Here is a 6,892-nt window from a genome sequence, read left to right on the forward strand (position 1 = left end):
ATTTATGACAAAAATAAGCAAAGACCCATCAAAACAACATCTGATAAACAAATTTAATAATACTTTTAGATATTTTGATGATATTTTGGCTCTCAATAATGACGACTTCAGTATGTATATTAATGAAATTTATCCTGCTGAACTTACTTTAAATAAAGCTAATACTAACAATGACCACTGCCCTTTCCTCGATCTTGATATCTATATCACTAACGGAAAGCTGAATACTAAAATTTATGATAAAAGGGATGATTTTTCATTTCCTATCGTTAATTATCCGTTTTTAGATGGTGACGTTCCCTTGTCACCATCTTACGGTGTTTATATATCTCAACTTGTACGATTCGCTCGTGTTTGTAACAATGTTTTAGATTTTAACGAGAGAAATTTATGTATTACTGAAAAATTATTACACCAGGGTTTTCGATATCACAAACTAGTCAAAACATTTACTAAATTTTATCATCGGTATAAAGACATCATTCGTAAATATAGCTCAACATGCAGACTTCTTATACGTTCAGGTATTTCACATCCAATTTTTATGGAAATATTCTTTATAAAGCACAAAGGTGTCAGTATTCACCTCAGAAACTTACAAAACCTTTGAATAGACTTATTAAGAAGGGATATGCTTACGATACTGTTGTCAAGTCATTAAAGATTGCATATTTTGGCGTTAATATTGAGTCACTGATAAAGTCTTTGCGTCGGAACTAAACACATTTATTCTAAAAAAAAACAGTTGTTGGCATGACACGGGTTATGTTCTTCTCATATATGTTATGATGGTATAATACTAAACCCCTAACGGAAAGGATTGTGCCTGATGTTCATATGATGAAATCATAATCTTTTAGTCAGTTTAATTGAAGTCTGGAGCTGGCATGTCAGTTAACTGCTAGTAGTCTGTTGTTATTTATGTATTATTGTCATTTTGTTTATTTTCTTTGGTTACATTTCCTGACATCAGACTCGGACTTCTCTTGAACTGAATTTTAATGTGCGTATTGTTATGCGTTTACTTTTCTACATTGGTTAGAGGTATAGGGGGAGGGTTGAGATCTCACAAACATGTATAGGGGACACAGCCACGTTAACTTTTATTTCTATAGAAGTCGCTCTTCACTATACTACTACCTGTCGATACATTTATTTTTGGCATTGCACAAGTCATGTCTTCTTTGACTATTAATGACGTTAAAATACTAAATCCCTGTGATGTGTTTTAGTCGATTTTAGTCTCTGATGCATGATTTTTTACTATTAATTGGTTTTGGCTTTTAACTAGCTGTCAGTAACTGCGAGTACTCTCAAATCGTATTTTCTTGTTAATTCGACATGTTGATACTGTTTATAATGCTTTTTTGTCATTTTTTTATTTATATGGATCTTGTCTGTATACCAGCTTTGATTATTTGTAATATCTTCAATTTTTCACTTATTCTTACAACATTTGTATAAACTTCAAGATTATAAAAAACCGTTTTTTTTTCTAAAGTGAACATTGATTGGTTAAATATTTCTCAGTGTGTTTGAATTTGTTTGTTAGCCTTTTGGTCATGAATGTTTGTCTCTAATATTTAATTAACTGTGAAGTCTGGAGCTGGCATGTCAGTTAACTGCTAGTAGTCTGTTGTTATTTATGTATTATTGTCATTTTGTTTATTTTCTTTGGTTACATCTTCTGACATCAGACTCGGACTTCTCTTGAACTGAATTTTAATGTGCGTATTGTTATGCTTTTACTTTTCTACACTGGTTAGAGGTATAGGGGGAGGGTTGAGATCTCACAAACATGTTTAACCCCGCCGCATTTTTGCGCCTGTCCCAAGTCAGGAGCCTCTGGCCTTTGTTAGTCTTGTATTATTTATATTTTAGTTTCTTGTGTACAATTTGGAAATTAGTATGGCGTTCATTATCACTGAACTAGTATATATTTATTTAGGGGCCAGCTGAAGTACGCCTCCGGGTGTGGGAATTTCTCGCTACATTGAAGACCTGTTGATGACCTTCTGCTGTTGTGTTTTTTTATTTTGGTCGGGTTGTTGTCTCTTTGACACATTCCCCATTTCCATTCTCAATTTTATTTGTATTCAGATATCGCAGATCAAATTTATTCGTTCATTGTGTAATCATACGTTTTTTGATTGAGTTAAGTCTGCCAATTGATATTTTATCGTATGTTTTTCTATGTTGTGATGTTATGCTATTGTTTCAGAAAAAGGGAGAAGGTTTGGGTCCATTAAAACGTTTAATCCCGCTGCAAATGTTTGCACCTGTCCTAAGTCAGGAATCTGATGTACAGTAGTTGTCGTTTATTTATGTAATATATACGTGTTTCTCGTTTTGTTTATATAGATTAGACCGTTGGTTTTCCCGTTTGAATGGTTTTACACTAGTAATTTTGGGGCCCTTTATAGCTTGTTGTTCGGTGTGAGCCAAGGCTCCGTGTTGAAGGCCGTACTTTAACCTATAATGGTTTAATTTTTAAATTGTTATTTGGATGGAGAGTTGTCTCATTGGCATTTACACAACATCTTCCTATATCTATTAACCCCATCGAATTTTTGCGCCTGTCCCAAGTCAGGAGCCTCTGGCCTTTGTTAGTCTTGTATTATTTTAATTTTAGTTTCTTGCGTACAATTTGGAAATTAGTATGGCGTCCATTATCACTGAACTAGTATATATTTGTTTAGGGGCCATCTGAAGGACGCCTCCGGGTGCGGGAATTTCTCGCTACATTGAAGACCTGTTGGTGACCTTCTGCTGTTGTTTTTTATTTGGTCGGGTTGTTGTCTCTTTGACACATTCCCCATTTCCATTCTCAATTTTAACTATACTGTACATCAGATTCCTGACTTAGGACAGGTGCAAACATTTGCAGCGGGATTAAACATTTTAATGGTACCAAACCTTCTCCCTTTTAGAAAACACAGAATAAAATATCAGTTGGAAGGCTTAACTCAATAAAAAATCGTAAATTAACAGGGATCTTACTAGGACCAAGAATGCTAAGCTGAATACAACCTCATCCATAGGAACTTTGTACATAATCAAGCCTAAATTAAATCATGCGGATGACACACCAGGTCCATGCACGATCTACAGATTTCATCTTGGATAGCGGAAAGTACAAAGTATTAAAAAGTATAATAAACGTGTATGTATAACTTATGAGGTATCATCTCAATAAATATTAAAAAAAATATGGAGGTGTGGTATGATGGCCATGAAAAAATCTATTAAAAGATACGAACGAGAAAGAAGACAACGACCGTAAAAGATGAACAAAGCTTTACTATCATTTTAGAAAGCTATTTCATTTACTTATCTGATTCTAAAGTTGCATCGTTCTAAAATATAGTGACTTTTACTATCTCAACAGCATATCTTAATCATATGTAAACGACATAAGATAAATTATAAAGGAAGGTCGTACTTTTCACCAAAAAAACTAAAACGCATTTTATTAATTTGCGTGTGGCCTTTAAATGTTTTTTTGGTTTTTTAAAACTTTTTACGTATTTTGTTACTTTAAAAATCTTTTTTTAAATTGGCGTAAGTGAAGAACAGATTTTTTCAGAAAAATCCAAACTGATTTAATAAAATTATTGAGAACTGGTTGAATGACGGCAACAGGATAAATGAGAACGTGTAGCTAGCCTAGCAGCAACATATAGATATTGCGATATTGAAAGCAATCCCGGGTGTGTAAATACGTCTTCAAAAGTCAAGATGTTTTTTCTCAATTTTTTTTTAACATTATTCTCTATACGTGTCGACCAAGAACGAGAATAGTTAACACGACTTCGTTAGATTAAAACTAGAAGTAAAAAAACTTTTTATTTCCACCCACCCCTTTTAAGAACATATTACACTATACTTATAAATAAGATAGTTATACAATAATTGCACAGAAGGTAATTATGCCAGAAACGTGTGTCAGAGTTATACCTTTTCAGTTTCTATCTCCCACGGGCATCGTTAACCAAGTGATCGAAAGTATAAGATTGAGAAAGGAAATGGGGAATGTGTCATAGCGACAACAACCCGACCATAGAGCAGACAACAACTGAAGGCCACCAATGGGTCTTCAATGTAGCGAGAAACTCCCGCACCGAAGGTGTCCTTTAGCTGGCCCCTTAAAAAATATATAAACAGTAGTGATAATGGACGTCATACTAAACTCCGAATTATACACAAGAAACTAAAATTAAAAATCATACAAGACTAACAAAGGCCAGAGGCTCCTGACTTGGGACAGGCGCAAATTGCGGCGGGGTTAAACATGTTAACTTTTATGAGATCTCAACCCTCCCCTTATACCTCTAGCCAATATAGAAAAGTAAACGCATAACAATACGCACATTAAAATTTAGTTCAAGAGATGTTCGAGTCTGATGTCAGAAGATGTAACAAAGGAAATAAATAAAATGATAATAATACATAAATAACACCAGACTACTAGCAGTTAACTGACATGCCAGCTCCAGACCTCAATTACACTGATTGAAAGATTATGTCTTCATCACATGAATTTCAGGCACAATCCCAGTTCATATACATATATCACTATTCTACCAAAACATGTTTTTGACAGTCCAAACCCAATCAATCAATCAATCAATCAATCAATCAATCAATCAATCAATCAATCAATTTGTATGTGTTACACAATCCTTAAATTCTTAGGATATAACTAGTCAGGAACTCTTCTGACTATATCTTGTTTCTATGCCACACCTACGATTATAGAGAGCATTGTGTTTTCTGGTCTGTAGGTCCGTTCATTCGTCCGTCCGTTCGTCTGTCCGTCTGTCCCGCTTCAGGTTATAGTTTTTGGTCGAGTTTTTTTATGAAGTTGAAGTCCAATCAACTTGAAATTTAGTACACATGTTCCCTATGATATGTATGATCTTTTTAATTTTAATGCCAAATTTCACGGTCCACTGAACATAGAAAATGATAGTGCGAGTGGGGCATCCGAGTACTATGGACACATTCTTGTCATATATATTTTTTTAAATGTTACTATATCTTACCCTTACCTGTTTCGAACATAAACATGCAGCACTGAATAATATAGGTTTAATACGTGTTTATTCAGTTCGTAATCTATAAAAATAACTTTTTGATAAATAAAATTGTGGAATAAAAGCTTCTATATATACTAGCAGTACAGCGAAATAACAAACTACAAGGGATAAATCTTGTATTTGTGTTCCGGAAACATTTTATAGTTATCTGTTTTGTCACTTGGTGAATTTAGTTTTTTATGATAGATATGGCCATGGGGAGTTTTGGTTGAGAACTTTTTTTTTTTGTCTTCTGAAGTTTTAAACTTTGACAGTCTGCACAAATTTTGACTGATTAATATAAAAAAGAAGATGTGATATGATTGCCAATGAGACAACTATCCACAAAAGACCAAAATGACACAAACATAAACATATAGGTAACCGTACGGCCTTCAACAATAAGCAAATCCCACACCGCATAGTCAGCTATAAAAGGCCCCGATAAGACTTTTATATGTATTTTCGCTGCTTGCATCAATGCTTATTTTTTTCTCTTCTTTAAAATTCTTCTTCTTACAAACGACGAATTACTGTCTCTTGTATTGGTAAGTGGGATATGCATGCACATTATCGGAAAACATAATATGGTTTTTCTTTTCTTTCATTTTTTTTATATAAATAAGGCCGTTAGTTTTCTCGTTTTAATTGTTTTACATTGTCTTATCGGTGCCTGTTATAGCTTACTATGCGGTATGAACTTTGCTCATTGTTGAAGGCCGTACGGTGACCTATATAGTTGTTAATGTATGTGTCATTTTGGTCTTTTGTGGATAGTTGTCTCATTGGCAATCATACCACATCTTCTTTTTTATAAAGTAGTCCCCTTCTTGCTATAGTATAGCCTGGATATAATGAAAGCTTTGACTTAACATACTACATGTATTTGGTATTAGAATATCACTTTATTTTCGATTATAATATTGAGTGCAGAACTTTGAAAGAAAATAAAAGAAATACATTAAATGTTAACAAAACTTTTAAAAGGTTTTATTAAAGAATAGCGATTATTGTTATTTATACAGATTCTATAAAATTTTATTGAATTTGAGCAATGAAATAATGTTGCCCTACAATTTCGTATTGTCCTTGAAGTATATATAATAGTTTTAGAGACAAATTAAGCTCAACAAAAATAGAATTTAAATTTATTATATGTGAAATTAAAAAAGCCAAATGACCTTCCAAAGTCTATGTTATCAAGTTTTATATCCCAACATGCTGTCAGGGCTTTGTATACAAATACTCTCATTTAAAAATTCCTTTTAAATACTATTTACATAGTTTATGTGTACTGTAAAATGACACTTCTGTGTATGTGTATCAAGTTACCAGAGATTGAGGTTAAAAGTTATAAGGTTAGACTGTCTTATGACGCTTGAATGATACCCCATTTTTTGTAGACCTAGGATGAAATGGACGTAAAACTATTTTAACAACATTAGATGCTATCTTATCTCAAGTTATTTTTTATGTTAGTACACATGTACTTAAATTTTCTATTTTGTTCATAACCCCCGGGTTTTCCAATATTGATGTGATAGTTTGCATAATAAACAAGTCTGACACAACCTGTATCGTTATACGTATTTCGGTGACCTGTAGTTGTTAATGTCTGTGTCATTTTGGTCTCTTGTGGACAGTTGTCTAATTAAGGAATAACAGTACTGTAGTTGAAGAGTTGCAACCGTCAATTGTAGATTTTGACGGTCGCAAATGCAGTTTTACTGGCGACGCGGAGCGGAGACATTAAAACGGAGATTTGCGACCGTCAAATCAAAATTGACGGTGGCAACTCTTCAACTACAGTACTG

Source organism: Mytilus trossulus, chromosome 8 (genome assembly GCF_036588685.1).
Source record: "Mytilus trossulus isolate FHL-02 chromosome 8, PNRI_Mtr1.1.1.hap1, whole genome shotgun sequence".
Lineage (NCBI taxonomy): Eukaryota > Metazoa > Mollusca > Bivalvia > Mytilida > Mytilidae > Mytilus > Mytilus trossulus.